Source organism: Oxyura jamaicensis, chromosome 2, assembly GCF_011077185.1.
Source record: "Oxyura jamaicensis isolate SHBP4307 breed ruddy duck chromosome 2, BPBGC_Ojam_1.0, whole genome shotgun sequence".
Lineage (NCBI taxonomy): Eukaryota > Metazoa > Chordata > Aves > Anseriformes > Anatidae > Oxyura > Oxyura jamaicensis.
Window position 1 is genome coordinate 142623656 of NC_048894.1, and position 11369 is coordinate 142635024.

Consider the following 11369-nt stretch of genomic DNA (forward strand, 5'->3'; position numbering starts at 1 on the left):
GGAGGGGGAACAATTTCTTGCATGAGGTTCAGTATCTGTGAACATAAACCTTCTTTAAACCTTCTTCCAGTTGTCATCTGCTTTTGTCTGGACAAACAGTCTGTAGCAGACACCCACCACCATGACACTCAGGTTGATCTGCTTGCTAATTTTGACCCATGAACACTCAGCTTGCTCATTATCCATCCCAGCATCAATTTCTGTTGCTCCCTCACATCAAGAACAACTCCCCCTCCTTGACCTCTTGGGCTGTTCTTCCTAAAGATTATATATCCATGCATTTATAATCCTAGATACTTCTATATGTGTGTAACTGCCCAGGAATAGAATTATCGAAGCCTAGAGTATTTCAACATGACTATTTTTATGACAATAGGGCCTTGGGCTCCTACAGGTTTATGTTACAGCTAGGTAGGAATTATGTGAATGCAAGGATATCAGTGTATTCAGGTAAACCATAGAGGAACTATTTGTCTAATAAATCTCTCCTTATAGATCTAGCCCAAAGAACTACATTCTCTCTACTACACTAAAACAATTCAAGTTATTTTCTAAAATATGCTTTATGTTTTAATTGAAAAAGATGAAAAAATATACCACAGATATCATAGTTTGTTTTTAATAAAATAACATGAAAAATAGGAAAAAATATAGTTTAAGAGTAGATATATTCACACTTCATTCAATTAATGTGTAGTAAGAAACACATCTTATGTGCAAAACTCAAATTTAAAGTTAGTCTAATTAAAGTTTTAATAAACAAATCAGAGTTACTATTAATTCAGTTACAATATTAGCGTTTATAGTCTAACAATGATACTAACATTTACAGTCTAAATTTTTACAGCAAAAAAAAAAAAAAAAAGAAATATTTCAGTGCTAATATGGTTAAAATCATTATACACACACTTCCTAGTATTCTATACCTTTTATATGTTTTTATGTTTGCCTTAGAAGTGCCTCTGGAATCCTAAGGTCAGCAGGGCTTGTCTTCCACAAGAAAAATGGATGAGTGAGTTTGAGGTGAGTTGACTGATTTTTTTTGGCCAAAAAGGTTAAAACATTTTTAATGGGAGCTTTTTCCTGCTGCTTCTGAGAATTACCTGGTGCAACTTTACTGTTGTTGTTTTTGTTTGTTTTGTTGTTTCTTTTTACAAAGGATCATTGTTTTGTCTTTCATCATTCATATGCAATTTCTCTTTGTATCTTAATGATATGTATATATATATATGCTTTACATCTATTGGGCATTTTTTATTTGATAAGTTTTTTATTCATAAAACTACTTTTATGCAGCTCAGAAGACTATATTCCATTAATGCCCAGGATCACTTTTAGATGGTTATAGTTTGGAGCCTCATGTAACCTCTTATACCTACACTTTCAAGGCCTATGACATCATCCTACACTTGTACTTCTTTACATGGTATATTTTATTATAGGATAATTAAAACAAACAAACAAACAGACAAAAGCCTTGCTATTAATCTCCATTTACTACAGTATTTTTTCAAAATTATCATAAAAAGAGGTGTAGTAATTTCATAAAACTCAACTATAGCTAGATTCAGTAAGGTAGTATTCACCTGATTTTTAGAGAGTTGTTAGGGTGCAACAAGATAGAAATCTAGGCATTTTAGGATCAGCACAGGTGATTTTGACTCCTGTGGCCCTGAAGAGTTAATACATACTGTGTGTGTATAATACATAATGCCATGTTTACTGGGCTACAATAGAACATTGTCAAATGCTTCCATCTACCTGTGCAAAAAATAGGTATTTTGTGAGGGTGAATCCAAGACAGTCTGGGAAGAATTAAGATTTCCAGATTATTATTCAGGATTACTCTATATGTTTGTAGCTCACTCAAATCACAGTGAATCCAACCACAGTCTTTACTGGATGCATCTACATTATTGACAGGTGCAAAGCAAAGAAGGAAGGACAAACATTTGATTTGATGTGGTCTTTTTTTTTTTTTTTTTTTTTTTTTTTACAGGACTACTGTACATCCTCTGCCATCAAATTAGCAAAGATAAGTAAAATTACTACACTGAATGGAACAATCCCCAGTGGCAATACAGGCTGAGATATAGCTCTTCTGAAATACCTCTGGGGATTGTGGTGGGCAGGGAAATGAACATCAGTTAGCAGTGTCCCAGTGCAGCAAAGAAGACAAATCATGTCCTGGGATTCATCTGTGGATAGAGTGGATAAAGTAGTATGATTATTCTACTCTATTTGTTAATCATTAAACCACACCTGGAACAGTGTCGGTTTCCAGAGTTCAAGTGAGGGAAAAAATGAAAACATTGAAAGGGTCCAGTGGAGAGCCACGACTCTGATAACTACAAGACTGGAGAATGTGATAAATGAAAAAAGATTGAAGAAATCAGGTTCATCCAACATGGAGAGGAGAAGACTGTGTGTTTTTCTAATCGTAGTCTTCTAGTGCATAAAAAAGTCATTACAGAGAAGATAGAGATAATTCCTTCATAAGAATGCATGATAGCAGGCCACGAGGGAAAACATATACATTTATTCAGGGTAGTTTTCATCTAGATATAAGAAATATGTCCTATGAAAATAATGAAACCTTGCAATAATTTGCCCAGAGGAGTGGTTGAATCTCCTTCACTGGAAATATTCAAAACTGTTTTGACAGAGCCACAGATAACCCAATTTAATGACTGGTTTCAACAGAAATATTCACATGTGATATCCAGAGTTCCCTTCTAACCTGGAATTTTGTATGATTCTGTTATTTTCTATGAAATGGTATTGTTTATATATTTCAAGTATATGCAGGGGATTTGAAATATATGGTCTGAGGAAATATCAGTGTTAGAGCTATATTGTTGCAAGGAACTTTGAAGATCCAAAGAAACCCACTAGAATCATTAGATTAAAATGTCAGTAAGATATTTTTTTATTATAACAGTCAGCTTTGGATGTACCCTTAAGTGTTTCAAATTATTGAATTTTGTTAGGGGTGGGGTGGGGGGTGGGGTGGGTGTCTTTTCTAAGAATACCTAACATTATTGGTATTCTGTCTACACATTGGACTGGGATTTTTTTCATTTCAGACATCACTTGTAATTTGCTGCTGTGATTCCAGAAAAAGAACAACAACAAAAAGTTAATGGTTCTGGGAAAAAAAAAAAGAGAAGAGAGAGAGAGAGAAGACATTGCTACAGAATTGAGTTACATTAGCTATGTACTTTAGTAACAGAATATATATTGCATAAATGAAGACTTTATCTTAATTTTAATGAATATATGTAGATATTTTAACATAATTTTGAAATTATGCACAGAATATGTCAACAAAGAGCATAGAATATGTCAACACAACCATTCCTGATAACATAAGTGCAAGTGTGATTAGCTCTAATTTAATAGGCACTAATAAAATTGTGGAAAGCAAAAGGATTTGGATGTGTAAAGAGCTTTGTGTTAAAAAAGAAATGGAAAGAGGTACAGGAAATTCATTTAAAACACTCTGCTTTAAAAACAGAAGACCAATAAAAGACTTACTGTTCACCGGGGCTGACTGTGAATGTAAGGATAGCTTGAGTCTGTCTAGCATGTTAATCAAAAGACCATCCTTGGAAATAATAGGGTACATTTTTAGCATGTACACTAAATTGCCCACTCAGTAGGTTAGTGCTATCTATCATCAATGTAAAATTTTCTAAGGAGATATCAAATGTGGGGTGCATGTTTAGAGGATCCAAATACGTAATTTCTAATTTTTCACACAAAAGACCTTAAAATGCACAGGTAGATTGGGATTCACTTAATTCAACATTACCTATCACAGATCATACAGTGTATACCATCTAGGCTTCATCAATAGTTAGGGTGAAAGACAAACACCTGTTATTGATCCAGACAAAATTTTTAATTGACTACAGAAGTATCCTAAATGCATTTTAAGGCTATTATTAAGTGAAATCAATGCTATTCTGAAGTTAAAATGGATATATAAAATAGGAGAAAAAATGAAATGATAGGAACAAATATTTTTGAGCTTGATCCAAAGTCACTAAAGAAAATGAGAGTTCTTTTATTGACTTCGGGTTATTTCAATGTCTGTTATAGATACCCACTCACAGAAAGGTGGTGCTAGAGTGTAGAATATTTTACTTTAAAATTCCTTTTCACCATTTTGAAGTGTGATATGCCATGTCTTAATTTCAAACTGAAGTCTTCATTGACAAATTTACTTAAACTGAATTTACCTAATGAATTTAAATTTCATAAACTTAAAAAAAAAAAAAAAAAAAACAGTCACATTTTTTTAATAACAAATGAAGCATTTAAAATTATACAGAGCTAATTTTAAGAGGACAAAAATATGTGTACAGAATCATAGAATGACTTGGGTTGGAAGGAACCTTAAAGATCACATAATTCCAACCTCAGACTCTAGAACAGAGTCCCAAAAGTCCCATCCAACCTGACTGTGAACGGAACATCCAAGGACGGAACATCCACAACTTCTCTGGGCAACATGTTCCAGTGCATCACCAACCTCATAGTGAAGAACTTATTCCTTATATTTAATCTAAACTTATCCTCTTTTAGTTTAAAGCCATTACCCCTTGTCCTATCACTACACTATCATTACACTCCTTGGTAAAGTCATGTTTCTTGTAGACCCCCCTTTAGGTAAAGGAAGGCTCTTATAAGGTCTCCCTGGAGTCTTTTCTTCTCCAGTCTAGACAAACTCAACTCTTTCAGACTTTCTTCACAGAAGTGCTCCTGACCTCTGTTCATCCTTGTGGCCTTTCTTAGAGCTGCTCTAACAGGTCTATGTCTTTTGCTAGAGGCCCAAGAACTGAAACAGTACTCTTGGTGTGGCCTCATAAGAGAGGAAGAGAGAGAGTTGCCTCCTTCAAGTTTGAGATTTTCATCCACTAGTACCCCAAGTCCTTCTCCACAAGGCTGCCCTTGCCCATGTGAAGCACCTTGCGCTTGACCTTGTTGAACTGCATACCAGCTGTGCTTTAAATTTCCTTAGTAAAAGGTCTGTAGTTTTTGTAGTTAAATAAAAGCAGAGTTTTCTGCAGAAGATATACAAATATTTGAATAAAGACACAAAAATGAATCAGTATTTAGCACAGGCATGGGGGAAAATAATAGTTAAAAAACAGTCTAATGTGGATTTTTGGTGGCTTCCTTTAAGACATCACAGAAATACAGAAATAATCAAATACTACATTTAAATGCAATCATCTTTATTACATTTTGTCCTGGTTTCTGCTGGGATGGAGTTAATTTTCTTCTTAGTAGCTGGCACAGTGCTGTGTCTTGGATTTAGGATGACAATAACGTTGATAACATGATAATGATGTTTTAATTGTTGCAGAGCAGTGCTTACACTACGTCACAGACTTTCCAGCTTCTCATATCACCCTGCCAGCAAGCATACTGGGGGTGCACAAGAAGCTGGGAGAGGATGGTCAGGACACATTAGAATGACTGAATAACAATCTAGACTCTTTCCTATTAAATGTATGCTTTATGACCATATGACCATATGACCATTTAAATGACCATATGACTCTTACAAAATAGAAAGGAGAACAGTCACAAAATTGTAATTTTTTATAAGATACATCAGCATAAATGCAAGAAGAAAATATGATTAATAATACACTGACAGATGGGTCCCTCCATCTTCCCTAGTCTAGTATGATAAATACAGAAAATTGTATTTCATCATACTGTTCATAGTGTACTAATACATGGTAACTCAGTGGATCAGCTCCCAGGCAACCTTCGCATGGGTCATTCCAACTAGCAATAGATTGCAATACACATATGAACAACTGTTGAATTTAAAATATGTTTCTTTAGAAGATTTGCTGTATGCTGCAGTGCAGCCATGTTATTTTGGAAGTAACATTTGCATTTTTTAACTTCAGATGGATAGGGTTATCTTTATTCTGAATAGTTTTTATGCATGCATTTTCATTTGTACTTTTCCAAGCTCATTAATTTTTTTTCTACATGTCCTTAAACTTTCTTTTCCCTCTTTTTCTTACTCTGAATATCAGACTTAATGTCTGTTCCTTAGAAACTTCCTGCTAAAATGTTTTGTTATTGCAAAGATTTGATTACCTTTCAGTCAAATTTCAGTTCTTTGAGTAGTTGTATCCAAACCCTTTACTTGTATCTTCTGTATCTTCATTTAAACGTATCTTAATTTCTATAACAATTACTGTTTTCTAGCTCTCATTGCCTTTGGCACAGGAATGTTTCTGTATTTCCCTTCCCCCACCTCCCCCTTCTCCTCCTCTCCTCTGCCCTCCCCTCCCCTCCCCTCCAGACCTAAGATGCTATCAGTGTGCCTTGGGACTGAAACACAGATTAGATATCTATATACCAATAAATGTTGTAAAAAATATGTGAATGCAATAACAAATCTGTAAGCATCTTAATGAATTTGATACATAAATAAGAGTAGGCTTGTGCTGATGTATGCTGGTGTTTGAATTAAAAATAAAAAGAAAGAAACACAATAATTCATGAAAACATAAAGCACGCAAAAATGTCTCCAAACCAAGTAAACTCATCTTGAAACCTCTAGAGGTCTCAGATGTGTATAATTTCCGTCTCAGGTTGTCTGAATTGAAAACACATTTCTTTAGTCATGCTTTAAAGAATTGCATCAGTAACCTTCTTGCATTAGCAGATCACATCCTAAAGGGAACAGTGAAATCTTCAGGTCTGGAGTGGGAGTAATTAAACATCATCTAAAAGAGAATGCTTGTCTTACATTTAGCCTTCTGCATTTTCTTCTGAAGTGTTTTTTTTTTATTTTTTTATTTTTTTATTTTTTATTTTTTCCAACAAAATATTTCTTTAAGGAATGAGCTACTCTCAGAGATATTGTATTTTTCTATGCTATATTCTGAGCATTATCTCTGTTGTATCTTAAAGCACTGATACGCCTAAAACACAAAGATGATTGGTCCCCTATGTAAGGCCTGTTCAGATTTATGTTCATAGTTTAGTTGCAACTACTAAATTAGGATTCTGCTCCAACTTCAAGGACAGTAAGCTAAAACCAAGTGAAGATATTTAGATCCAGTGAAAATCTACACCTTTACTTTATTCTGAGAGTTATTGTTTTGTACATACATACACACAACCATCATGGAGAACACACCCTACAAATATGCATGAGATCTTGTCAAAAATAAATGTATTCATCTTAGGTAGAATTCAGTAATTTACTTAAATTACTTGAGAAATACATCCTTTTAAAATTTGTTTAGTACTAGTGATTCTAGAGTGAATTTCTCAAGTCTGTCTGAAAATCAAACTTTTAAAAATCTCCATAGAATTATTGCAGACAGGTTTTATAAATATGTAATGTTTGATACTCAAGTTCTGTGGGTTACTATTATTAATTATACACTTTCCAGCTTCTCATACGACCCTGCCAGTAAGTATACATGACATTATAGCTATTTTTTGATTTGACTATTTCTGGTATGGATATTTGAATGTACAATCTTTTGAATTATCTATATCTTTATTCTTAATATTTAAATAATAAGAAGGAATCTATTTCAATTTGTGGGTCCACTGGAACAGTGGATGCTCAGATGGTTTTATTTGCCTAATTAATTTAGCAAAAAATGCAGATGGATAGTACTTCAGAGAGAAGGAAACCCCTATCCTGTGTTCATGAAAGACGAACATAAAATACAGTTATGGAGAGGTTGTGTGGGTTTTTGACCAGAACTGTTCCAATTTTCCAAGCGCTATTACTTTTTACAAACTTAGATTTTTCAATGGAAGAAACATGATGTGAAAGAAAGAAGTTACAAGGACTGTTACAGATAACCATGATAAGAATGACATAGCTAACGTATCATAGAAATCTGGGATCTGTATGCTTCAATAGTTCAGTAAAATTAAGCAAACTATAATTATATCTTTTCTTTCAAGCATTACATAAAATTGAAATTATAAAAATTTCATGACAGAGAATGAGGATAGTACTAGGTAACATTTGCCAAGAGACCTGATACAGGTTGACTGTATATGCTCCCCTTTTTCGAACTGAAAAACAAACTGCAATATGACGACAATTTTCTAGATGGAAGAGAGATAAATTATGTGGTGCTGGACTCTCCTATTCATGCCAGCTGCTGAGAAACCAAGGTAACAGTACCCTGTCAAGGTCCTACAACTGTTTGGATTAACTTGCAATAGTGAGGTGTTGCATTTATTTATTTTTTTTATAATGATCGTTCCCTTGTTTCATATACAGAATCAGAATTCACTTCACCTAGTTGCAACATAAAAATTAAAAAACTAAAGGAATATTCCCAAAGGCTAACTGTAGCCTAGTGATTTAAATCTCCCTGTGATCCCTCTGTAATTAATGGAGACAATTTGGTATTTATCCTGGGGTGAGGCAGGGAGGTTTAAATATAAGGATACCAGGAGACTGTAATTAGTGATTCAAAAAATTCTGGCTAGGTATGTGATTCAATAATGTTAGTTTTAAGAGTTAAATCTATGTATTTGAACTTAGTTCTTGATTTCAAAGACTGGTAAAACTATTCAGTAATATTGCAGAATAATGAAGTTAGAAAGAATATAAATCAATCGATTTCTCAATAAAAATTTGCATTTTTTTCAGTATCCATAATTTAGTCTGATTTATTTTTATTATATTTTAATGTAATAATAATAATAATAATAATGAATAATTAACCATTCCTCACTGGAAACAGATTATCAAGAGTACTGAAGAACCTGATCTAGGGGGGATTTATTGTATTGCTCTTTCATTTTATCATGATTTCTGAAGTTTATTTTATATTATCTTTATTGGACTGTTTTATTGGATTTATTGGATTTTCTTTCTTGTTTCTTTGTACTAAGGGAGATTGAATAGGGGAACACACGGCTTTGGAGCACATTTTGGGGGGTCAGTTTGAAATCATGTGGTGGTTTTACTTGGGTGGGCGGCCGAGCTCCACCACAACTGCTCTCTCACTCCCCATCCTCAAAGAGGAATGGGGAGAAAATACGGTGAAAGGGCTCAAAGGGTTGAGATAAGGACAGGGAGATCATGCAGGAATTATCGTGACGGGCAAAACAGAGACATCATAGGGAGATAGTAAGATTTATTGCCTATTACTAACAAGCTAGAGAAGTGAGAAATGAAAAAACCTCCCCCCCCTATCCACCCTCTTCCACCTCCTCCCCCTGAGCAGCACGGGGGAATGGGGGTTATGGTCAGTCTATAGCGCTTCTTCTCTGCCGCTCCTTCTCAGTCACTCTTGTCCCCTGTGCTGTGGGGTGCCTCCCACAGGATGCAGTCCTTGCTGAACTGATCCGGTTTGGGCTTCCCACAGGCAGCAGCTCTTCAAGAACTGCTCCAGCTATGGGTCCGTACCACGGGGTCCATCCCTCGGGAGCAAACTGCTCCAACCTGGATCCCCCATGGGCAGCAGCTCCTGCCAGGTCACCTGCTCCTTCATGGTCTCCTCTCCATGACCTACAGGTCCAGCCCAGAATCTGCTCCAGCAGGGGTCTTCCACAGGCCAGTCTCCGACAGTGCAGGTCCACCTGCTCCACCATGGTCTCCTCCACGGGCTGGAGCATGGAATCCTGCTCCACCGTGGTACTCCATGGGCTGCAGGGGGACAGCCTGCTTCACCATGGTCCTCACCACAGGCCGCAGGGGACTTCTGCTCTGGCGCCTGGAGCACCTCTCCCCCTCCTTCTTCACTTACCTTGGTGCCTGCAAGGCTGTTCCTCACTCCTTTCACTCTCCCAGCTGCTGTGTGGCACAGTGTTCTTTCCCTGTCTTAAATATGCTCTCACAGAGGTGCAAAACAATATCACTTACTGGCTCAGCTCTGGTAAGGAGTGGGGCCCTTACGTAACGTGGGGCAGCTTCTAGATCCTTCCCACAGAAGCCACCCCTATGCCCACCTGCTACCAAAACCTTGCCATGTAAACCCACTACACATGTGCAGCTCGTTAACACTTCTATTTTAGTTACTTCCTAGCAATTTTTCACTTTCCATTTTAAGATTTGTTACCAGCATTAATCACAGGACTTCTATTTATAAAAACAGAAAATTATTTCCAAAAGACTTGTGTAAACATGAAGGAGTACTTCACTATCAGAGGAACTAATAAAGAAAAATGACCCGTGTGTTCTTCATAATATCAGTATATTTGTCAAAATAAAAGACATAACAGGTGAGATTTTTTGAGAATACAAAAGAGGAAATGTTGGATTAATGCCATTATTCAACCTACTACGGCTTTTTGCTTCCAAAAGCAGCTGTCTGTACTTGATTCTTTGAATAAAAACATAAGGCACCATAAAACACCTGTCCGCTGTTTAACGTTGTAATCAGAGAAGAAAACTTTCTGGACTCCCACAGATTATCAATTTATGCCATGAAGCATACAATTTTTATTGCAATTTTCTGAGTTTGCATAGTTGTAAATGCTATTAATGATCATAGAATTGTAGCTTTGTGATGTAAATGTATCAGATAAATGAATAAGACAGTGTAACAGGTAACTAATCCCAATTTCAATAGGAGCTGTGGGAGCTCAGCAACCAAGTCACTTACTGAAGTGTTGAAAGTATGGTTTTGGTACTAAGAAGTACATATCTGATGCAGGGGGGAGGAGAAAAGAGTCCTCATTCCTAAGCGTCACTATCATTTCATGGATTGTGAAAAGGTCATCTAACGGTTTGCACAGACATGGTACTTGCCATACTATCAAACTGTCAGAAGGCATAAGTGGTGGCAGTCTAAATAAAGAAGGGAAAACTGTCTGGATATCTTAGCTGAACAAAACCTCTTCATGTTTGTTTATTTATTTATTTGTTTATTTATTCCCAATCTTACATTACATATACTTCAGGTGTAGTTTTAGATCAAGAGTAGACAAACAGTACTCTATTGCCTCTGAGTTCTGGAAGAAACATGAGTAGTGGTATGCAGAAAACTTTAGAAATTAAACCTGAACCCAATGTTGGAACCCATAGAGAAAAGGTACCCTGAAAGAGCTGGAAAAGGGCTAAAACTGTACCAAACTGCCAAGAACAACAACAACAAAAAATATATATATATAATAAAATAATAATAAAAAAAAATCAAAGCATTAACAGAGTATGCCCTTGTTTAACCTGGAAGGCAGCTAAACACTTCACAGTCATTCTCTCATTTCCACCCCCCACCTCCCCACCCCCACAGCAGGGAAAACTGAAAAATGCAAGAACTTATGTGTTGAGATATGGATAGTTTAATAGGACAGAAAAAGGAAGGAAGGAAGGAAGGAAGGAAGGAAGGAAGGAAGGAAGGAAG

The 11369-nt window shown here is 35.9% G+C and overlaps 1 long non-coding RNA gene across 1 annotated transcript in view; it reads right to left on the minus strand.

The window, feature by feature from the left end:
* The window catches only part of LOC118162968, a 25409-nt gene that overhangs the window by 10056 nt on the left and 3984 nt on the right, over positions 1 to 11369 (minus strand). The window lies entirely within an intron of this gene.